Raw genomic sequence first — 26,029 nt, forward strand, 5'->3', positions numbered from 1 at the left:
GATGATAACAAAGGGATACTCTTCTCCCCTTGAATGTTAGACTGAGGGCAAGGGCAAGTGGGCCAGCTACAGCCATCTTTAAACGCTTTGTGCCCTTCCAGGTATACTCCTTTCATTCAGCTTTCAAATTACAGATGGGAATCCAACATTATGTCAATGTTCTGATTGTGCTTCAGTAAAACGTCCTCCCGACCTGCATGCGCTGAAATGTGGAGGGCCAAAATACATAATAAAGATGTCAAATAATGATGATCTCTGTACTAAATCAGCAATAAAGATCACAAGGAAAAAGTTATGGACAATGGAAAGACCAGTTTAGAAATCCAGTTTAGACCAGATGCATAAGAATTCTTTAGACGCGCCCATAACAACAAAAGACAATACTTTATTTAACCTTTTCTGATAAGAAGTGTGGGCTGCAAACGCAAGCATTTTTGACGATCGTTTTTGTCCAGTCCGCTCGTTTTATCTCGTTTAATCACAGCTGTCGTCGGCTTTTTGTCTGGCAGTCGCATCAGGTATGCCTTAAAATTTCAAATAGGAGCCTCTACTACATCGATTCGGGCACCCAACATCACAACAAGATGATATTTTAAGCTCCTTATGTAGCAGAATCTACGCTGGTTTGAATTGGCCACCTCCAGTTTTTGTTTTGTTTTGCCTCCAGCTAGCGCTGTGATGTAATCGTGACGTCGGCCCTAAAAGGGTCTATATTCATTATTACATCCAACAATAAAACACCTCAATCACTTAATCTGAGACATCTTGTCTTCCCCTGCACCGGAGCTGACACAATGGCGGACAGCTCTCAGCTCACTCAGGCCGGGTCTAAGGTAAGATGCTAGTGTCAATCAACTATTGTGGGAGCAGTCTGTACAGAACTACGTCATTCTGACAGGAATGTAAGAACAGCCTGATTTGAGAAAGAGGATTTTAAAATAGGGATTTAAAAAAAAAAACACTGGGTGGATTTTTATCATTATAGGATGGATGTGTACATACACTTCCAACACACATTTATGTTCAAACAACTTGTAAAGTGAATTTTGCATCCTATGACCCCTTTAAATCTAAAAATGCAACGTGTATGAAGTTGTTGCCTCTCAAAAGAAAGAGTCGACTCTGAATCATTGAAACAAGTAATTTTTAAACGAATCCCAAGCTGTGTCATGTTGAACATGAAACATTAGCATATTACCTGCCCATTTGTTGGTCTTTTCGCATTGGTCTGAATGAAAATGCAAATTCAGTCTTTGCCACTAGGTGCTGCTTTTGGAGTGGTAAAAATAGCAGTTTTCCCGGTAACAGCTGTACATAAAGCAGTGCTGCACTCACAAACACTGCTTTATCAGGAATTACAGGCATGATGAAATGAAAACTTCCAGTCGGACCAATCACAGCAGATTAGCGTCATGCAAAGGAGGGGTTTGGAAAAATGAATCGTTTAGCAAGTAAGGTAAAAAGAATGGCTTATTATAAGACAATGAAAGTGTTTTTTGACCTTGCATTCATGTCGATCTGTTGTTGGGGACTCCCAAAACCAAAGAAATTAACATTTCATTACCCATTATAGGGGCACTTTAATGTTCGCAGCAGGGGTATTCAAATTAAGTTCCAAAAAGTCAAATATTATTTTTCAAAAACAATCATGACTTATTACTTATTACTAAAATATTGGCTTTTTATTAGTATTTATAAAGCACATATTATTGCCTTATTCTGCATGACAATATTCTAGATCCCTTAACCCTAATCCATACCTAAACTAACTACTATTAATAAGCAGCCAATTAGAAGTTTATTGAGGGAATATTGTCAAGAAAAATAGCTATTTTTGTATTAATAGAATTTAAAGGTCAGAAAAGGGAGACATCTAAAATATGTTCTGTTGATGAGCCTCCAGGAAGAGGGTTGGGAAAAACTGCTGTAAGCCAAGGGTGTTTCCCTGTCTATGGCTTTAGACACTGGGATAGGTTCCCCACAATTCTAGATAGGACACATGATATAGAAAATGGATGTATTCATGGTCCAAATGAAAGTAATCTGGGTTTGGATCTGCTAAATGGTGAGCTCTGCATTACAACTTGGTGTTTCTGTAGCTCAAAAATAGCACTTTGAGCTAGCAGTGAGCATGATGGGTTTATTTCTCAGAAAATGTATGCAATGATAAAATGTATGCTTTGAATGCTAGGTATATTTCTTTGGATGAATATGGCTGCTAAATGTACAAAAAACAAAAATGTTTAGTGTTTAATCACTGCAATACACAGCAGGTTTCAGCACATATAACATTTTTGTCACAATATAACCATGTTTATTTGGCCTAAACTAGTGGGCATGATGGTTGTGTTGTTGACGTTTGTTTTTTATTGAGATTACTTGTACCACTTCTAAGTAGCTCTCCTAATCCATCAACACTCCAGTGATACACCTGCTAATATCAGACATTTTGCACCAGACTCCATGTAGAGTGAACGGTCAGAGTCTTTCTGTTGTTAAGAGAGTTTAAAAGTGAATGAGGCCATTGAAATCCCGTGTGTCAACTGATTTTTAGCATAGGGGACAGCCAGTGAAGCTAAGCCAGAGAACAGAAGCTACGGAGCTCCAGCGGAGAATCACGTTTTCTCTGTTTCCCTTTGTGCTGCATGTGTGTGTGTTTTGATTAAAGAAAGAAGAGGCTCTAAGCATGTTAAGGCCATTTTGTCCATTTGTTTTCACACCCCCATCCATATCCTCCTGCAAAGGAAGCTTGAAATAGATGCCACAGTGGAGCAAAAGCAGTGTCTCTCTAACCAGGCTGATCTACCCAATCTCACAGAACAGAGCCAACACAAGTTAACCAGACAAAGCCGGAAGGGTTTTTGTAAAAAATCTATTTCATCATGGTGTTGCTGTGTTTTGTAGGAGATGAACAAAATTCTGTAGGTGTCTTGAAGCAACTGCGAAGTAGGTAGCGCACCTGCTCAAGTTACATAACAGTTGTTAGCTTATGGGGACCAGGGTTTGAATCAGACTTGGCCTATGACCCATTCCCCCACTTTCTTGTCTGCTTCTGCTGTCCATAAATAAGGGCTAAATAGAAGTCTTCAGACAGACCTTGCAACTGTGTCTTTCAGACAAGCGTCTGAGGTTCTTTTGTCTTTTGTCTGACTGACCCAGCATGCTGTGCTATTGCCATCAGTTTGCACTCATTTAGATACAAAGCACTGCTAGGAAATCTCTCACTATATGTGACATGCTATGGCATTCCACAAGTTCTAATGACTTATAGTCTCATTTACCATTTTAAGGTAAAATTCCACAGGTGAAATGTCGTCATCTGAATAGTCAATCTGAACAATTTTAAAATTCACTTGAGGGACGCCTGGGGTGATTCAAGGATTCAAGCTAGTTCAACTTTGAACACACAAATTTGCCACATTGACCTATATAGAGCTGCTTAGTTCAGGAATAATGTCTGAGTGTTTCATGCATTACATCAAAAGTTTTGCTAACGTGACCACACCTAGACAATGCAAAAATCACTCACAAATTCACATGATCACTTGAGGTGGGGATACTGTGTAGATCAGCAACTCTTGCCCTCGAGATCCACAGAGTTAACTGTAGTTCTAACCCTAAACAATCCATGTCTTTATGATTACCAGAAAGCTACATTTGAGCAGCGTTGGAACAAAATTCTGCAGGAAAATGAATGTCATGGGCCAGAGTTTCCCATCCATGGGCTGTGTCTAAAATAGCATACTCTCTGAGTAGGTACTGTACTTCTTTTGCATAAGTAATTACTTTGCAATCATAAAAAAGAAAGACAAAATCTTTAAAAGTTAAATTTTCAGCCTGGTCTGTCTCAGTGGTCTAACAGCGCTCGTCAATGTCAAAATAATTGAGATGGCCAATCAAATCAAAGTTGGCAGGGTGTACCGTTCACAGAAGCAGAACACAAATTCCAAGTGTCAGTTTAAAAGACCTGAAATTGAAATTAAAATTGAAACACCTTGGATAGATGTCCACTACACCTACAGGTGTGAATGGGGGAAACCAGAGCACTCAAAGGAAACCAATACAGAAAAATGCTTAGCTGGGAGTTAAACGGACCTTCTTCAGAATCAGAATCAGAGTGAGCTTTATTGCCAGGTATGTTAACACATATTTACAAACATTAATTTTGCCATTAATTGTAATAATCCAGTGAGATTTTTGTTTGCACAAAGAGTCTGACAACAGCCAGTGCTCCACATAGTGATTTGAGCTCATCATCATCCAGTCTGTCTGGAATGACATGAAGAAACAGAACAAACTGAGACAGACTAAATCCAAATGAACTGTGGCAACGTCTCCAAGATGCTTCAAAAGACCTACCTGCAAAGCTACCTGAAAAACTATGTGGAAGTGCACCTAGGGCAAAAACTGCTTTAAATGCAAAGGATGGTCACACCAAATGTTGATAAAAGTTAATGAGTTAAAATAAGTTAATAATTTAGTTTAGTTAATAAGTTAATTGATAAAGACATTTTTTTTCTGACATTGTTTTTGACAGTATTCTCATTTTACAACATTTTTACACAAGTGCCTAAAACTTTTAACAGTATTGTAGCTTTGCAGGTAGGTCTCTTAAAGTATCTTGGAGACGTTGCCACAGTTCTTCTGGATTTAGTCTGTCTCAGTTTTTTCTGTTTCTTCATGTCATTCCAGACAGACTGGATGATGATGAGCTCAGATCTCTGTGTGGAGCACTGGCTGTTGCCAGACTCCTTGAGCGAACAAAAATCTCACTGGATTATTACAATTAATGGCAAAATTAATGTTTGGAAATGTAAACTAATATTTCCTACTGACACTAATAATAATAATACATTTTATTTAAGGCGCCTTTCAAACCACTCAAGGTCACCGAACATCAGGAACAAAAAAGCAACAATAAATAAAAGATATGTACTATTAATGTGAGTTTCAAATGAAAAGGTGCTGTCAAAGATGACCCCCAAGTTCCTAACCTGGCGAGAAAGAGAAACGGAGGAACCATCAATGGATACAGAAAAATTACAAGACTTAGAAAGACTAGAGTTAGTACCTATAAGAAGTACTTCAGTCTTACTGCCATTAAGTTTAATAAAATAAGCAAGAACCAACTTTTTATATTGTGGAGACAGTTAGTAAGACAGACAGGTGGAAGAATGGAGTCAGGCTTAGTCGATACATAAAGCTGTGTTTCATAACAGTGAAATTTAATACTAAATTTAGAAAAGATATTACCAATTGGGAGGAGATAGATTAGGAACAATAGAGGACCTAGGACAGAACCTTGAGGAACGCCACAGCTAACAGGAAAGGGTTGGGAATGAAAACTTTTTAGTTGTACGTACTGTGTACGGTTAGAAAGATAAGAAGTGAACCAGACGAGAGGAATACCAGAGAAACCAATAGCAGATAAACGATTCAACAAAATATTGTGTGAGTTAGTGTCAAAATCTGCGCTCAAATCAAGCAGAACGAGAATAGATAAAAACCCACCATCAGCAGCCATTAACAGATCGTTAGTTACTCTCACCAAGGCGGTTTCCGTACTATGCTTGGAATGAAATCCTGACTGAAAACACTCATATAAGTTATTGTTACTAAGGTGATCCTGAACCTGTGCTGTAACTGCTTTTTCAAGGATTTTGGAAATGAAAGGAAGATTTGAAATGGGACAGAAGTTATCTAGATTGTTGGGGTCTGCACCAGGTTTCTTAAGAATTGGGGTTATAGCAGCTATTTAAAAAAAATGATGGAATAGTTCCGGAACTAAGAGAGGTATGAACAATACGAGTTATGAGAGGAGAAAAAGAAGGAAGACAAGCTTTTACCAGGTGAGTTGGTATTGGGTCAAGCAAACATGTGGAGGAATTAGATTTGTAAATGAAATGAGAAATTTCTAGTTCAGATGGCAGGGTAAAAGAAGAAAAAATAATAAGAGTTTCGGTTTCAACCGAACATTACACGGTGTTCGGCTGAAACACTGTGTAATGGATTACAATATGGATTAGCCGAAGAGGCCAGATGTTGGTGAATAGCTCTTATTTTGTCACTGAAAAAAGACATAAATTCATCGCATTGAGCAGTGCAGTACAGCTGTGCAGGAAGGCTGTCAGGATGTTTCAGGATATGATTTACAGTGGAGAACAAAGCTTTATTATTACTTTCTCCAGACTCAATTAAGTGTGAATAAAAGCAAAAGATAGAAATAACTGACTTAAAACCATTTTTTAGCTGGTGAAAATACTAGTGTTCTAATAATTCTGGCCCCCACTGTATGCTAAACATATGTAGTGAGATATTTTCACTTGGAACAGTAAGCAACCATTTAGTAATGCCCTAGCAACTGCCGAGCAACCACCCAAAACACACTAAAACCCCCACTGCAACAAACTAGCAATGACCCAGAATAATGTAGTGTGTGCTTCTGCAGTGTATGTTTTCTAATATGTGTTGATCGGATGTGAATCTGCTCTGATTGGGTGATTATTTTTGGTGGATAGTTAATTTCTATTAATTAGTGTGATGACTTGAGTTAAGCTCGTCAACTGTTGCTAATTTGTAAATGTGCAATCCAATATGGAGATGTGCCTTTTAAATGTTTGTAAGAATGTGTGTATAATACCCTGAGGAAGGCTCTTAGGGCGAAACGCGTTGGAATTGTCATAATAAAATATCTCCTTATCGCTGGAATTTTTCCTCACATTCCTGTATTTAGTTGTTTGCATGCACCTTGTGAGTGGTAAAGTTTCTCCAGACTCTACCCCAGAACAACGTAGCACCAGAATATTGTAGAAACACAGAGACTGGCGATTTTGACTTGTGCCAGTGTACTGATACACAGTTCAGCATCTTACTGTAGCAGCATATTAGCAAGCGCCACCCACATTTTCTTTAGGAAATATCTAGCTCTTTTTGCATTTATGTTTGAGGCTAGTGCTACAGAGATTACACACTTCAACTTTGAAGAAACAGTTTAACAAAGTATAGGATATTTAGGAGCCTACATTTCAGTACATTATAAGAGTAGTTGTGAAGCTTGGTAGTTTAGGGAACTGTCAGTCAAAGATTGTGAAATTAAATGAGCAGTTAATCATATTATATAATTATTATTCCATTAGCATGGTTCATTATTTTATCAGCTAGCGTCTGCTCTTACTGGATTGTACTTTATCATTAGCAGCTAATGTTACAAATACTTGGTGATTCCAAACTGAAAGACTAAGTAGTCATTCTTCATCTGGACAATATTGCATTGTACTTTTACTCCATATTTCTGAAGCTCCTCTTTCTCTATCACAGTGAGAGGTTTGACACCAGACAGCACAGAGCAGGATGCATTTGAATATGGTAAGTGCAGTAGTCACGGCTGTTTAAGTGCTCTGAGTGGAAGAGCTGAACTCTCCCCCGGTCGCTGTTCCCTGAGGTAATAATTAACAATCCTGTCGCCAAGTCGTCAGCAGTCAATTACACCTCCTGCTCCCGCGATACATACGCAATGACTGCGAGCAAACACCACGGAGTGAGAGAGAGGGAGACAAATACTGGAAATTGAGATTATTGCAAGCGGGGGGATTTTTGTATGGAGCTGAAGAGCCCAATGTCAGGAGGTGAACGGTGAACACGGGCAACCCGCCGTCCCCCAAAACATGGAGCTATTATAGTGGATTACACAGAACAGGGGACTTTTGGCGGGAGTGTTAATTGGAGCTCTGGATGGCGTCAGTTTCCAATTACTTTTAAGCTAGCCTACGGTTAATACAGTGACAATGGGCAATGGGTATGACATTCGGAAGAATTGAGCGATGGGGAGAGGGAGCGGAAGAAGTGGGGCTGTTCTCATTGATTTGCTGAGAGGAAGATGACAATGGTGGCTAATGCTGTGGTGACAGGCCACATCTCATACTTACGTACTGCAGAGGAAAAAAGTAAATAAGAAGAATAATAGGTGAAATGTATAAGATAGGACTGGTTGCATGCAAGCTTATTTTCTGCACGCAGTGTTCCACGGAAATACAATGACAATTTTCTTGCTTTCTCACAAACAGGCAGAACTGCTGTAAAAGGCTAGCACAGATATGAAGTGGAATCAGATGACACAATTTTATTTTCCTGGCAAACAACAAAAGAATCAGATTTAAATGGGAACACTGGTGGCTATTAGCATTGATAATATCATTACATGCATATTGCACATTACTGATTATATTATTATTCAAATCTATTACGTCATGATTGTAGGAGTGGTGCGTATGTAATTTATAATGTAAACATTACAATAAACATGTTATTGTCAGTCCTGTGTCTTGTTTCCCCCTCCTCTCGTGCCCATATTTGGATTTCCTGTTCCTGTCCTCGTTAGAGTCTTTAGTAGTTCATTTGTCCCCAGCCCTGTGTTTAATCACTCCTCACCTGTTTCTGTTCTTCCTCGTTTGATTTCCCTGTGTTCATAAGCCCTGTGTTTTCCTGCCTCTGTGTCCGGTCTGATCGTCTTCAGCGGTGTCTCCCACGGTCCCTGAGTTTCATGTAAATAAAGTTCTGTTTATGAAGTTCCTCGCCTCCGCGTTTCCCTGTTCCAGAGAGAGTGTGACAGTTATTTACATGAAATACATTTTATTCTCCACATTTTTGTATTATAAAAAAATTAACTATATCGCAAACATAATCAGTGGGTGAAAATATATATTTTTTTAAAACACACTTTTTACACTAGTTGAATTTGTCTACTAACAATGTCCACTAACAAATTACATTAAAATATTTGTTTTTATTTAAAAAAAAATTCTAAAAGTAATGAAAATTCACATCAGAGTGTAAAATCAACCACATCTTGCATTATGTATTGAATTTAACAGGACATAAAACATTACATTTGAAACAATTTAGGCATATTTTTCTCTTTTGCCTTGGACACATTAGCATTTATGTATCCTAGATACACATATTTTTAGATTTGCCTTAATGATGAACAATAAAACATTATCTTCACGTCTGATTTTATTTATTTTATTTTATTATTTTTTAAATAAAAAAACATATTTGTGTCAGAATAGTTAAGAGTGGCAAAAATAACGCCAGTACTGAAAACTGATATAGACTTAAAATATAAACCATTTTGAATATTGAAATATTAAATTATTTATTTCTGATTTTTTGGTTTTTATAGTTTTAAGTTTGAAAGTCTGGTACAAGTGTAAAACTTCTAGAATATGTATACATAAAATGCATTTGAAGACGGTAAACAGTTGCTCAATTTGCTTTAATGTGATCTTAAAAAGAAAAGAAAAAACGTGCTATGTTGCTCATTAGCAGACATATGAAATCTTCACACTTTTCAGGATTTTATGTGCTGACTGTTAGAAAATGTGCTGAATGATATATGCAAATTGTGTCATTCTTCATTTAATTCTGCTCATGGTTTTTGTTTGGTTTTTAATCTGCTAATTTTATACAACATTATAGCTTGCAAAAACTTCAGATCACGTAAGATTTTACCTTAACTTGGAGAATCATCAAAGTTTTGCCACTTAACCTCTTATTAAAGACTACTTCCTCTACTGATTAATGCACTTCTATTACCTCCTCATCTCTGGATCTCTATTCTCCACATTCCAGTTAAACTGCATAACATGTTTGATTAACCCACTAATTAGCCATGTGACATTAGTTAGCGAAGGGGGAGGCAGTGAAACAGAACAGAACTAAAGAGCTGGAACCAAAAGCCAGGAATCACACAACCCTCCTCCTCTCTCGCTCTGTTCTCTTTTCCTCTACCTCAGAGCTCCAGCATCAGTCATCCACTCCAGTCATCCCTCATCCCTTATTACCCCACTCTGTATGAAGGACCTTGCTCAGGTTCTCACTTGATTTTAAGTAGCTATTAGATTTGAATTATGAGCAGCATTGATGCACTCAAGCATATGGTCCTATCACATCTGCTCATTCGGCCTGTATAAATTACAGCTGTATGTGGGAGATGAATGGCAGAAGGCCAGTGCCAGCTAATCCACACTGTGCTAACAGCTAGATGTACATACGCTAACTTTCTCATAGTTTGTTAGTGAGCTCAGCCATGTATCGCTTTGGCATGGAAGTTTGTAATTGATCACCTAGCACTGTATTTGTAAAAGGGACATTAAATTTGATAGATGCATATTTCCTGAACTTTTTAAAAGTGCTATTTAATGATTTTTTCCCCCTTAAGTCTAATTAAATTATTAGTAAAGTTTGTGCCACAACAGAAACATTTTTTCTCTCTTTTTGATTATTTTGTTGCTGTCTTTCAGACTCCTTTTCCATTGACACAGTCTTTACTCCTTTTGGTTGAAAGGTGAAACTAGGATGAAACTCAAATTCTAGATGAATTCTAGATGATACATTGGTGAGTTTAAACATGGCAGAACTGATCTATGATGTAGATTATGTCATATAATGCATCCATAATCTATATAGAGAGAGATCAGTAAAAAGAAAGCAAGTTTGTAGGGAATGGCAAGGGAATAATTCAACTTTCATTTTTTTTCATTCTTTATGTAAGAAAAAACATGATGCCATGTTGTGATACCATGTATAAAAAGTGAATGAATAATGAACAATTTTCATTATTTTGAATTCAGATGTAATCATTTATGTAACTTATTTAGTATATACACTACTATTCAAAAGTTTGGGATCAGTAAGATTTTTTTTAAGAATTATTACAATTAAAATATTATAGAAATATTATCGCAATTTAAAATAATGGTTTTCTACTTTAATACACTTTCAAATAGAATTTATTCCAATGATGAAAAGCTGAATTTTCATTAGCCATTACTCTAGGCTTTAGTGTCACATGATCCTTCAGAAAATCATGGCGGGGGGGGTGTCATGCGGTCAAAACAAGACGTTTTGGGACTGGGAAGGAAGTTTTTTGAATACTGCACGTTATAAGTTTTAGTACAATGAACACTTTAAACACCCTCATTTATCATGAAAGATACATGACATCTTAAATCAAATATTGCAACAAGTACACGAGATTTTAGCAAATAAATGAAGGTGAGACCATCACCTTTTGGCATCTTTTTGATGATACGCTTTCATTTAATCTTGATTAAAAAATGTCATTCTTCTCTACCTGATGAACATCATAAACTCTAGAGACTCACAGAGGTGACTAATTTGTTTCTTTTCTCTATTTTTGTAAAACTGTGTAATCATTCAATACAACTCCTTTACAGAGAGCAGTATAATGGAGTCGTTTTTGGCAAAGGATTGTAGAGTCTCTCGGTTTCCTAGGTATCACGTCAGCCTGCTTTTTGATCCAGCCTACGCCTATTGAGCACTACAGAGAGAGTAATTACTGCCTTCATTGAGTGTCTCATTTCATCCGCTATAATCTTTTCCTCCATTAATGTATTATTAGTTGGATTTGGTACAAACAGATTAAGCAGGGGGCGAGAAAGGCAGAAGTCATTTGTTAATTGCACAGGCACCTTTTATTTGGCTTCTTTCCCCACTCAAAGTAAGTAAGGCGTGAAAAATTCCACCGCTGAGTTTGTACTGTAGATTAGGGCATGGGGTTAGGCGAGAAGAAATGAAAGAGAGAGAGACTAGCTGAATGGCAGAATATTGCTCCAGTCTACCATGTCTTAGTTTCATTGAGATTCAGATTTTTATCAAATAATGAATTAAACCTTGATTTTCTGTCTACTCAGCAAAGAGAAAACCAGCAGTCTGTGGCATCATTATTTTTTATGATATTTCAAGGTCTGCTGGAAAATTTCTAAAGGTATTCAAAATTATATGCTGGAGTACATGCATGTACCTTTTTCCATTCTTTATTTATTTAATTTCACAAGGGCCTGGAATTGGCTATGGAACGCGTTTGACATCAGTGTGCATTCCTTTAATAATTAATTTCCGACACCTCCTCTTAAGATCATACATGTTTTGACATGGTCTCTGTGGATACCTGCTATCAAAGAGAGGGAAAGAGCAGGAAGTAGCAAATTAAACTCCATCAGCTAATGTGATGTCAGGTAATGAAATAACAATCTGACACCCACTCATATTGAAATGAAAAAGAGGGGTCTCACCATTACCCTGGCAATTTATCATAAAAGGCATATACGAATTTCTACTTAATATACATGAGGTCTGCGAGTTATTATGGAACTCCACAGTCTAACAAACTTCTCAAAGTGTGCCCACAAAAGGGTCAAGCATATTATTTTCACTTGCATCATATGTGGACGACAAAATGGCTTTCTGGAGAACTGAAAATCGAGTCTCACTTTGAACATGCTACAGTCTATTCTTCCTCCATACAATGCTCTCTCTCGTTCTCTGTCTTTTTGTGGATGTTTGGAATGAGAAGCAAGAGAGATAGATGTGTGTGTATGTGTGTGCGAGTGCATGTTAACTGGCGGTATCAGTGGGAAGGTGGAAAAGGCTATTTCCAGTGCTCTAATTCATCTCTGCCAACAAAGTCTCCAGGCTTTGCCTCTCTCAGCTCTCCACCTTTCTCAAATGTGGCTTAGTACTTGTTGTACCCTGTTCACCTTGTTTTTCTGCTCCTTGGGGTATTGGGTCATTTCCCTGTGCCATTCTACATTTTTCTCTCTTTGTGTGTGTGTGTGTGTGTGTGTGTATTGCTCTCTGAAGCAGAGGAGAAATGCCCTCAACCATTGATGTCAATTGGATAAGTAGCACTATTACAGATGGAGAAAAAATTTCACCATCTATGGACAAAAAAACCTTAATAATAACTTTTCACTTTTGGAGCGACACGAGGGAAGAAGAATATGTAGGGTAACATGTTTTGTGACACATTTATGTGGCCCTGTAATATATAGGACATATTGTGGAAAAAAAATATGATAGTCTACAACCTTTCAAATATCCCCTGATTTTAATATATGGTTGTCTTCAGTCACAACTACGTTCATTGCTATAACACTATTAAAATACATATTATAATATTATTTTTATATTAACAATATTATTATAATACTGTTATATTATTTTATCACTATTTTTGTAAAAAAAATGTAAGATATATATTAAGATTTAGATTCTCTAGAAATACATTCACATTTACCTGATTTAGTGGGGTCACACTCAGGGTTGAGTGTCTAAAAGAAAAATGGTGGACAAAGCAAATGCAACATAATACAGCTTAAGCTGTTCTTAATGTCTTTCTGTGCCCGTCACAGTAGGAGGGTGTTTAGTCCTGCATTGTTTACCATCAAACATCCTCTAATGAAACAGCCCACTTCAGCATTACTGAAAGCCACTATATGAGGCCTTAAGGGAGGGAGGGGGGATTTTTCGTTTTCATAGTCCAGACTGAATTTCACTGTAGACTGAGAGCTGTCATATCAATCTGTGGGGCATTCCGCTCTATGCTAATGTATAATTTATATGACACATTTTTACTGCAGCTGGCCATAATGCCATTATATTATTTGAATGTCTTGGGTTTCCCTCTGGAGACCCCCTATACAAATCAGGCCTGTCTCTCACCAAGCAGGGCCAAAGATTAATGACAAACGTGGCAAGGACAAATGAGAGTGCCTGACAATATCTTGCAAAGTTTTGCATATGAACTGCCTCAGCAAATATCCTGAAGCCCAGAAACAAAGGCACGTGTTCTTGAATGGCCTAGGATGACCCCCACTCCAAAAAAAAAAAAAAAAAAACACAAGGATAACACGCTTCTTCAGTGTTCTTTTTCTTTTAGTTTTCTCCTCTGTGCCTTTGTCTTATGTGCATGAAATTCCCCAATTGAGCCAAGATTCCCCAGGTCTATAATACCTAGAGGGAGTGATACACATTCCAATTCCTCTCAATGACAGTTGCTTGGCTGTCACAGGAAGTATATGCTATTTGGAATCTACTATCTTTGCATACTCTGCAGCCAGTTTAACTAATCACTCTGGAACCACAGGAAAAGGATGTCATAAAACATTAATTCACTGGTACCAGAATAAATCATGCATTAATATAACTAGATCGACAGCAACATAAAATATTTGGAATTTGAATTTTGCCGATTTCAATTACAGTATATCACAATGCGTGAGTAATTTTAAGAGCCGTCCACAAACAAAGATAATTTTTCCAGACAAATGGTATAGTTACAGCATCTACCAGCAGAGGGCTGTGATAATCAGCCCAACCTTAGTTCACTGATCAAGACAGCTGTTAAAAGAAACAGGAAATAGTCATAACACACAATCACAGACCTCCACAATCAAAACAAATGTATATGTTATAATCAGTGCCAAAGTTCACTCGGCAGCCATCTTGGGAATGCACTCGAGCAGATATTTTTAGTCATGCTAAATTAATTCTAGTTAAATGCTAACTAATTATATGAATAAATATAAAAAACTGCTTGCCAAACTCACATTTCAATAACATTTTATTGAAAACAAATCTGATATAAGTATCATCACAAACTTGTTTTAAAAGCAAGAACTAGCCGATTAGCAATTGGCTCTTTTTCTGTTGTTGTTGGTGTTGTTTTTAAAAGCAGTATTTCCTATATTAGAGCTTCCATATTGCTTGTTCCAGTTTCTCCTGTACATAGTAATGCAAGTGGCCTGTCAGTGTTTAGACTGGTCAACAGTAACAGCTTTAGTGCTTGTGGCAAGTGGCATGTGTCCTTTTTTAACAACAGGGAAATATGTGGAAAGGGTGCGTTGATGACAGAGGAATGACAACAAGAGCAATGACTGTCACCTACAGCCAGTGATTCTTAAGATGGATGGCTGCGCCGCTGTGCTGGTAAGAAGCTGTTCACTTCCATTTCCATCCTGCTAAAGAGTCACAGCTGATTAAAATATCCACACTGCTCATTCCCATTAACCATCCACTCATTTTCCACCCAACCTCAGCCCTGCTCTCTCAATTAAAGAGCCCCTGCCCATATTAATGGACTCGACATGCAAAACGACAGCACATGGAATTACAAACTCCACCGCTTTCATTCCTGACAGCCAAGAAGCAATTTGTTTCATGTTTACAGGTTTAGGGTGAGACCCGGCTATAGCTGCGTTCAATGACAGCTCTTCACAACAGTTTGCTCTTGTTTTGTTACACATCTTTACTCACACAGGAACTACAACCGTCAAACATCTGTGTATATTCGCAGCCTGTGTCATTAGTTTGACATAAAAGACAGGCCTTAGTCGTCTGCTCTCCTTAGAAAAAACAAAACAAAACAAAAAAACTGAAGATTGTAAAACTGTCCGAGTTGCTGTCCAAGACAGATTAAACACAGTTAGGTCATGATACAATAACACAATCTTCTCTTGAGTCATAAGACACCAAGATAAACTGCTGTCCTTATGTTATCCATACCGTAAATTGTTATCCATACCGTAAATATAAGAGCATTTTGCATATACAACAGACCCTTTCCTGTGCTACAGAATGGCTATAAACAGAAAGCAGCAGGCCGATGTCCTCCTCTATACGCTGAGCTCAAGCATATCTGGAGCGAAAACGCTAAACTTGTATGGTGTATTCTATTGTGCTTTGAAAAAAGCCCTTTGAAATGCATTAGCATTAGACACTATCTAAAGAAAGACCAAGTACGGATTTGAGACATAGCAAAGAAGCACAAAGAAATGGGACACTGAGAAACTTATTTATTTTTTTAAAAACCCAGATCCTCCCAACCATATTGGAGGCTTTTCTTTATTGTTTGGTAACAATTTGATACCTCAAAGTTCTATCTGTATGTTTTTTTAGCTCCCAAATCACTTTTTTCTCTTCTCCTCTCAACCGCGGCAAATTTGTTTTCAGTCTCCATAAAATAGCCTTTTCTTATTTCTAAGCAGTGCTGTATACTGTGGAAAATCTTTCACATAATGTATCCTTAAAAGCACATTACTCTGTCTCATACACCGTTACGAGTTAAGAACGTGGTTAATATTTACAGTCGTGAAGACAGAGCGAGCGAGAAGGAAGAAAAAAAAAAGAAAAGCAAAAATGGGGAGGAAAAAGAGAGAGGATTTTGCCGTGGAATAAAATTCCCCCACCCACGTATACACACTCGCTCTCTCTTTGCAGCAGTCAAACAATTGCTATTCACAATCCTACCCTTAATGCCTAAGACCCGCATAAAAGCGGAGAGTTTAAGAATATAGGGATAAGCTCTTTCAGCTTTTCTAAGTCTTAAGGCTGGTTTATGCTCTGTGAATACTGAGCATCAGCCGCCACTGCTGTTGCCACTCTAAATAGATATTACAATGATTTGGGAACAATGGATTCTTCCAGACACAAAAATACATATATGTGTATATATACTGAATAGGAGGCAAACATTAGCAGCGCTCTGACAATGCGAGCTCATGAGAGATGGAGAAGAAGAGAGAAAGATTACTGTCTGTGAGAGAGAAAAGGCGAGATGGCAGTCGGGGTGTTTGTGGGGAAAGCTGGGGCTGGGAGATGCTTTGAGAAGCTAAATCTCCCCCAGAGCACAATGCTGCTCCGCTGATACAAGCAGCAGACATGGGGTCACCTCCCCTCCATGAGACAAAAGAGCCGCGCTGCTTGCAGAGGAGAGATGAGCTCCAGCACCTCTGCACCACCGGCTCAGCGATGGAAACTTTTGCTTTATTCGCTCGTATTGTTGCGTTTGTTTTGCAATCACTGCTGTTGGTAATTGGCTGTTTCTGTGAGCACTTTCAGCCCTGAGGACTTTTAGTGAATAAACTCCCAATAGTTTATTTAATTTTGCTACTAACAATGACTTTATTTAACAGTTTTGTTATTTTATCTGAAAGTCATGCCCTTTTCTTTCTTTTTTTTTTGGAAAACAATGCAGGACTTCTTGGTCCTTGGGTCTTGTTCTGTCTTGCTAAAGCTAATGTCTGTCAGTCCTGTCTTGCACTGTAAAAAATTATCGTGATTGTAATGGTAAAAAACTGTGAAAATGCTACGGTAAAAACCTGTTACATGGTTAACGGAAAGTTCCTGTAAAATTTACAGGGAAAAACCGTAAACTGACGTTCCCAGAATTCCCTGTGTTCCATTTCAAATTCTGTTTGAATTTGACGTTTTTTCTTTGAAATAACTATGTTTCTTCTTAGTTTTTTCTTATCGGTTATGGTTATTAGGGTTGTATGTTACATCTAATGTTGTTAAATTAATGTTTATAGCATATTTCAGTTTAATGAGTCTCACCATGATGGTGTTTAGTGCTTGTGTGAATGATACTGATGATACTGTGCACCTTCTGTATATTCTATTGTTTAAACGTTGCTTGTGATGGGCTTTGGCTCATCATGTGACTTTCTCATCATCACCTGCATTTGGTGGTTATCAGTGTATTTCAAAGGAACAAAATAGGTTTCAGTACTTTAATAGGTTGGTATATTAAGATTATATCAGTTAAAGAAATTACGGTATTTAACTGTAAATTTAAGTTAAAACCTAATACGTTGCTACACGGTAAATTTTACAGATTTTTTTTTACAGTGTGTGTTTCCCCTCCTCTCGTGCCTATATTTGGTTAGTTCCTGTTCCTGTCCTCGTTTTGCTTATTAGTCCCCAGCCATGTGTTATTAATTATCTCGTTTACTCCTCTGTTTATAAGCCCTGTGTTCCCTGAGTCTGGTGTCAGCTGTTGTACGGCATTCCTTGTGTTCTGTGTCTACTGCGACTCCTATGTTCTAACGATTAGATTAATAAATATTATTATTTGAAGAGCACTTGCTCCAGCGAACATGACAATGTCATGGTTAACATTTAATAAGCTTTTTCACCCAACAAATATTGTAATGGTTTATTTTTTTATTCGTCGTTATACTAAAATGTAAGATATTTAAGGCATATTTCCAGATTTTAAGAGTAAAAGTCTTTATATATGGTATACACAGCAGATTGGAAATATCAGAAAGAAAAAAAAAACAGTTTTAAAGAATTGGAAACATCATTTACCCCCCTAAATGCATCTAAATGACAACCTATTTTCTTTCTTTTTTTTTAATGATAATCTGTTTATCTGGAATGCATGTCACAGAAAAAAAGATGTTGTTACCATATCTTTAATAAAAATCATATAGCAGTTGGCACTGGTTTGACTGTGGACTGGGCAGGTGCAGGTAGTCTTTATATTCATATTCAAGTTTGTGGTATTGATGTCAACAGTTAGGTTTGGTGTATATAAATATACACTTGGGGCCGTTATTCTTCCTTCTCATTCAAAAGGCCTGAGGGGCAGTAGCTAACAACTCTCTCTCTCTCCTTGTCTTAATCCAGTGCAATCACCGCTCTCGGACCTCTCACAATTATAGCAGTCCATAATCCGAGCAGCTTCCATTTTCCTGTGAGGTTTAAGAGAAGCAGAGATCAGGGGGGATCACTGACCACCCACACACAGTCCTCTCCATAGCTCCCCGTCAACCCTGTCACCACAAATCATATGGCGATGGCTCTGATAGATTCTAATGCTGCCTTCTGCTCATGGTCAGTGCTTAAATACAGTTTAGTGGCTTAGGGGGGATTTGCTTGTATCAGAGGTGCTTGGTGTTTAGAAGAAGCTTTCTCAAGCGTATTGCGCTTGTTCACATGTGTTATGTTGCTGGGATGGCCTTTTGAAGGGGCTCAAGAATTCACCAAGTTTGAAGTGTGGTCAATGAGATACTTGACTTAGAGGCAGAGTCTCTCTCACTAGCACTGCTCATGGAGTTTAAGCTGTTTTTAAGGGAGACATTCCTAATTCAGCTCAAACAGATATGACTACCATGTCCATTTGGATGGTGATCCACTTTGTAACATCTCAGTGGCAATATGTGAGCCGCAACCAAGCCGGAAAACACAATCTACTTTTTAAGCAAGCACTTCGGGAAGAGATTTTAGCAGCTTTCTGTTTATTTGAAAGAAAATAGACTTGACTGTGCATTGAAGTGTGATTAAATTACTAATTTCCTTGTATACCTTATATAACAGTGTCAATAAACCATTAAAGGTGCTTTCAGTAGTTTGATGCTAAAAGAGTGCTGACATATTTTTGTAGGCAAACTCCTAAATTAGCCTCATCCTGATTTTCATTGATTCCATTGATTTTCCATTGGGTTTGCATTATTGCATGAGAAAAGTTCTGTGTCCAACAAATGCTTATTGTTAATCGTGATAATCTTCACAAATGAACATAATTTTTAAATGGGGTATAAAATGTTCAAGATCCAAAAAGAACAGAAGGGTAGTGTGAAATTAATCCATACCACCTAACTGGAACATTCCAAGTCTTGAATCACTTTATATAATGAAGATATTCAAATTTAAGCCTTTATTCAAAACATTGATCAACAGACATAATCAAATATGACAACACAAACCTCAAAAGTCAACTTCATATAACCTCGTTGGCTTGATGTATGCTGGCGTTGACCCTATACCTTCATCTTTGATGGAGCTTGAAAGTTTTGGACCACACTGACTTTCATATATATGGCCAAGAGCAGCATACATATTGTATTTTGTATTCCAGGGGAAGAAAGAAAGATATGATGTTATATCTTTAACACACTGCGTACGAATGAGACACCTTTGAAGAAATAGACTGGAATTGTCTTAGTGATGTTTGAATGTATACAGCAGGAAGAAGAAAAAAACATTGTACTGTCTGTCAAGTGCATCTTTCTGGAGCTTTCTGAGCTTTGTGCAGAAGGCTGGATTCACTATTCAGTTGCAAGAAGAGTGCTTCAAAGTCATACTAGAAGGAAAGAAGCAGGGAGATTGAAAGTGAGACAGAATGGGAGAGAGTCCTTAGCTACTGCAGAAATACACATAGTGCTTAAGGAGACGATAGAAACGGTTAAATGAATCATCCAGTTGGCTTTAACTGAGCTTGGCTGCTTCTGTCCTCCCAGCATCTTTAATGTGTTTGTTTGCCTGCAGGGCACGTGATTTTTTTCCCCTTCTTGTCTCTGTATCCCTCTCAAAATGGGAAGATACAGATTTATTTCAAAACCTTTAAATGGACTTGAATCGATCAATACCTTTTTGTATGTGTGACGAAAGCCATACAGGAGGGGGAAGAACACCCCAATGCGGCAGATGTTACAATTCCGATTTGCCTTTCATTCTTTTTCAAACGTGCACAATAGCATAACGAAAGGAATTTCAAAGGCCGATTTAAATTGATTTAAGTTTGAGCTCTTGTCATAAAAGTGTGTGTTTGCAAGTATCACAAAGATGACTAGAATGAGGAGAGAGACGGCAATAAAAGCAACCCAAGGCATTGTACTTTCTTTGCAAACGCCTTTAGATTCTTTTTAAAAATATCCAGGCTTGGAATGATTTGCTCCAAAGTGTTTTCAGATTTTGTTATATACATTTCTACAGTGCAAGAGATAGTTATCAAGAAGAATAAACCATTTGAAAATGCCAGAAGGACAGGATATGAAAGGAAGTGCTGGTAAAGAATACCCCGCTGCCAAGAAAAATTGGAAATGGAAGGCTTCCTTTACTTTCTGAGCAGCCGTTTCTTAGAAATAACACAACATTTTGTGAACAAAGAGATATTAGTGCTTAAAAAATGTTACAGGCAGTTGTTATAAAATCGAGGAGACCGGGGCTAGTTGTCTCATTTTTTTACTTAAGTGAATATTTCTCAGGATAGTCAATTCAGTGCACATATTTGGAATAAATAATAATGTGTTTTCGATCCTTCAGAAATCATTCTAATAAACTGATTTAGTGCCAAAGTAGCATAATATTCTGCTTAAAATATTTGTAAAAACAGTGATACTTTTTTTCTGGGATTCTTTTATGAATAGAAAGTTTGTGAACTGATATTTCTGTGAACACAATTCATTTTTTACATTTGTTTTAGCTGACACTTGTCTTAATATATGCCAGTGTGGTTGTACGCTCACATGCAACAGCTATAGCAAAAATATGAACTTTTGAATTTGCAAATAATTATTTTGAACTAACCAACACAAAACCATTTGTGTAATTGGACTTTTGACTTTATAGTTTCAGATATGGCATTTGTGACTACTTCTGACCCTGTGTGACAACTATCACTGTTTTACTCTATATGCAAATAAAATTATATCCTAAACATTTAGGTAATATTTTTATTTTGACAATATACTGGCTAGGTGTCTAAAGATATACAATTGAATGATAGTTTGCAACCCAGTGGCTTTGTTCCTCTACAGTCTGCATCCTGGAAATCTGTTTCCACAGCTTGGGTCTTCTTTTAGTTACTTTTGATGGATTTGTGGCATCATCCTAGTAAATGGGTTCAATTAAGACTGGGCAACCATATTGGCAATGTCCCTAAAAATGTATATCGGCACTAAATCAAGCTACTTAGGAGAGACAAAGATAATTAAAGGGTGCAAACAGTGAATGATGATGAAGAGAGTGAAGGAAGAGCCACATTTTGTCTGGACTCTCAACAAAATGTGTTACTGGTACTAATGAGTGCACTAATCTAGGCCAAGGTTTAAGCGCCTGTTAACGAGGGCTTGTTCATCATGGCCAAACACAAGTCACGACATAATCTTATCACCGGTGCTGTGCTCTCCTCAACAGAAGCAGAAGCCTTATGGAGCCTTGCTTGAACAAAACCAGGAGAAACCCAGTCAGTCATTCACTGACACACTCACACGCACTTGTTAGTGTATCATGGTGGGGTTTTTCCATTAAATTCTGAGCTATCTATTCATACCCCTTAAATTTAACCCTCACAGAAATCTTTTTGCTCTTTAGGTTTTAATTTAGACAGTAAATGTAGATATTTTCTATCCCTGCAAGGATTTTAAACCTACAGGGACGCATGCTGTTCATAAGCACATTTTTTATGCAAAGGCCTTTTACCATTGATAACATTATGAGTATGTGAAGGGCAGAAATAGGACTACCTCGTCTGGCCTCAGATGGACATGCACCACTAGAGGGCAGTGCAGCCCAGTCCTTGTACACAGTTAACAGACCATATGCATGGAAATGCAGTCAAACGTCTGATAAAGACAAGTAACCTGATGGTTCGTGCTGATTGTGTGAGGGGAACGTAGTCCATAGGGTGTGCAGATTCCAAAACATTTATTATCTCCTTTGATTCATTCCTGATCAGCGAATATTTTCATCAGCAAATCCTCCCACCGGGCCCACAGACTATTGGCTCTTCCTAGTATTTGTTTCTCATGTGTTTCTTTTTACTGTTGCTGAAAAGGCCGGAGAAGGAAGTGAAGAGATGGAAGAGACGAAAACGTTTAGTGACACTACTTAACATGAATTAGAAATGAACAATACTTTTACAGCAGTTATTAGGCTAATCTTGATTAATGTTCATTTCTATAGATTGGAGAGTGGTAGAAAGGAATGTGGAATAAAGAAGTTTTAATGCGATCAAATAAAACTATATATTTTTTGTCAAAAATAACTTTGATAATAAATTGTTTCAAAATCGAATTTCATAATTTGTGAGGGTCTGCTGTTTTCAGTAGCTACCTTTGCCTTTATGTGTTACATAAAAAGGACAGCAGTTTTCAACTAAAGTCGAACAGACTTTAAAAGAGGTTTGATTCATTAGTAGGCTATACTATTGTAGGTGAATGTCATGAACCATATCATAAAAAAGTTTACAGTAAACAATCATTTAATGTCTAGAATTATAAAATTTATAAACATTTTACAAACACGCACGCACACACACACACACATGCAATACCATACAATATGTAGATATAAGTAAATATATGTGTGTATTTATAATAAATAATATTGTTTTGATACATTTACATTTAGGAATACACTCAAGGCTGACAGTACAATGTTTTATGATCACAAATGTTTAACGATTTCAGTTGTAGATGTTTCATTATGTACTAATATGAAATATAACCAACACTAACACTGAGCACTAGTACACTAATAACTAACCAAAATTAATAAATGCTATAAAAATATTGTTTATTGTTAGTTTTTGCCACCTAAAGCATTAACAAATGTTTGGCTTTAAAACCATGTTGTTACCTAAACTATAACTAAACTTTTTTTAATGCCTCATAGAGAAGAACAATATGTGACAGATGTTCACATTCAGTGCATTTTTAAAAACAAAACATCAGAGCTGGTTTAAAAAGTAAAATGTTTTAGAGGTGAGTGACATACAGAATGGGGAAGAATGGAAAGATGGAAAGAGAAGAGTTTGGATTTAACTCTCTTTATCCGTCGGCTTGTTTTTTTCTTCACAGGGCAAAGCTCTGGCAGTCACAATTGGATAAACAAGTTTTTCTTTCTTATTTACGCGTCTCTCACAGCTATGACTCATTTCATACCCTGCAATTATGTGTCTTTGAAAAAGTAAATCTCCTTTTAATGCACTGTAATTGTGTGCGAGTGTGAAATGAGGTTTGGATGGAAAGTCTGATGGAATTTAATCATGTCAATAGGAATTTATCTGATTGCTTCAAACCTGTTGAGCTAAAACTCTTTAAACGTACAATAAATTATTTTAAACACATTTACTACTATGTAAATAACAAAATTTCCATGTAACCAAATTTCACAATATACAGAATAGAGCATGTAGCCTTATTGAAGTAAACACTGTTTTATTCAATCAAATTTTTTATCAGTCAAAATATTGTTTTAAATGTCTGTTTTTCCCTCTTCCTTTTAAAATCAAGCAATCTCTGAACACCTAGGCCATTTGGTGTGAAACAGATTCAGAATTTTTTTTTAAATAAAATCGGAAAGAGGAGAATATTTCAAGTTCAAGTGTGTGTGATTGTAAATGTGAACACTTTCTCTTCTCACAGACCTGTGCTTAGCCTAAAGGCATCAATAAACGACTGTGAGGGATCCAACAAATCACACACTGCACTTACTTTACACAGATATGCCTACCAAAGTACCTTCCTTGGGCAGGGAAAAGAGCCAAGAGCAGCACCCTGATGTGTCGATCCGTAATATCGAGTCAATTCTGCTAGTGAAACAACAACCAAAGAGAAGGAATTACAGGATTCACCTCAGGGAGATAATAATTGAATGAGATGAGACCACAGAAGAGGATGCTTCCTGTTTTTACTTGCCTTAAATGATCAAAAGGGAGTTGACTAAAGCTTAACAGCCGAAAGTTTAAAAGGCCATGGAGTGCACAAATAACTCTGTGTGTTCTCACTGCAAACCGCAACAACATTACGCAATTATTTTCAACATCGTTGCTTCTCAGACGTGAAAACCTGTTGTCAAGTGGCATTATCAGAATGTAATGAACCAAATTAAACCACATTATAATCATTTTTCACTAAAAGTGTATTATGCAACTGGAGAATTGTATCTCTCAGAATGTCTGCTAAAGAAAAGCGTATGTTGTACAGTTACACAGACTCATTAAGCTTGTCATTGAATTCCAGTTCATGAGCAAAGGTTGTTCCTCCAGCTATGGAAGGCTCCTGTGCTAGCATGTGGCCCCTGAGGGAGCTCACAAGGAAGAAAAGAGATGAGTGTGTAAGATAAAGCCTGGTTAGAGTATGACATGCTTTCAGGCTTGAAAGAAGACACCCGAGTATATACTTAGGTCTAGACATGTTTGATCAACACCTCTATCAGACAATAATCTTTCTCCATAAAGTCTAGTGAAAGCTTACGAGCACACAAAGACACACTCGGATAGTTTGTGAAATGTGAACAATGAAAAATAATGCAAGTGCTACTTCTGCTTCATATCAGGGTTAATTTAGTTAACACTGTTTTATTTAATATAGATGGTATCAGATGGAAATACCATGGTACTTAACATAGTGCTGAACAGTTAGCATACCATATTCATGAACCATAGTATTAAAATGGTACTCCAGGGTACATCCAAGACAAACAAAAAACAAGCACTCACACACATATAGGCGTAATGGTTTTTATACTGTACAAACTGTATTTTCTATTGCCCTACACCTAAACCTACCCCTTTTAGATTTTCATAAAACTTTAAGCTGTATGATTTATAAACTTGTTTCCTCATGGGGACCAAAACATGTCCCCACAAGATATAGATTTACTGGTACTACAATCCTTGTGGGGACATTTGGTCCCCAGAACATGATAAAAACCAGGTACACACACACACACACACACACACACACACACACACACATGCAAAAACTGTTTGTAGTTTTCAAGTGGCACAGCAGAAGCACCGAGAATCATCCAGTTCATTAGATCAATAAGCTATTCTACAATTTAGGGAACATTTCATGTCCATTGATAATAATTATATTTTTTCTTACAATTTTCTCCATCCATTAAGGGAAAGCATATAATCTCACACAAATAGTTTGTGCACCATATCTTTTAGTTTGCTTGAAATTGCCATGATATGCTTTGAATTTTTAGTTGTTGTTTTTTTAATAGTGTGTCCAAAATAATGAATTAAATTTGTTAAAACATTGCATAAAGAACATTTGTATTATTTCACAAAATAGCATTTCCATTATAATATATCAAAATGGTGTTTACAGTTTTTTCTCGATTGCTTAAACACATTTCTTGAAACTATGCCTCGTATTCTCAAAACAGTAAACACGAATCCATAACTTCTAACTCAATTCCCCAAACTTCCTATATTCAGGTCAAAATGAAGCTCTCCACTCAAAACAACTCAATCTTGCTGAAAAATCAAACTTTGCTCTCAGACATGACACACAAACAGTCAAAAACACACACACTACAACACAGTTTTACACACCGATGAGATAAATTCAAAACAATACTACACAAACCTAGTTATCGTGTTGGCAATTTGGCCAAGGTCACCAAAATATAAAGTATTTTTGTCATCGTGTGAGCCACACTGGTCAAAATGTTTAGTTGTTTTTTCACCATGACTGTAGTATTACTGGAGGCAAACTATGGCAATAGTTTAGATGACAGTTACTTTAGGCCTACTGAAATGCAGAAATATATCCATTTCAAAAGTACAAATGTACACATTACTGTCTGTGGGATATTGATTGAAAAAGACTGGATATGATTCACAGCTACACTTTTACTAGTG

Source organism: Barbus barbus (assembly GCF_936440315.1).
Source record: "Barbus barbus genome assembly, chromosome: 13".
Lineage (NCBI taxonomy): Eukaryota > Metazoa > Chordata > Actinopteri > Cypriniformes > Cyprinidae > Barbus > Barbus barbus.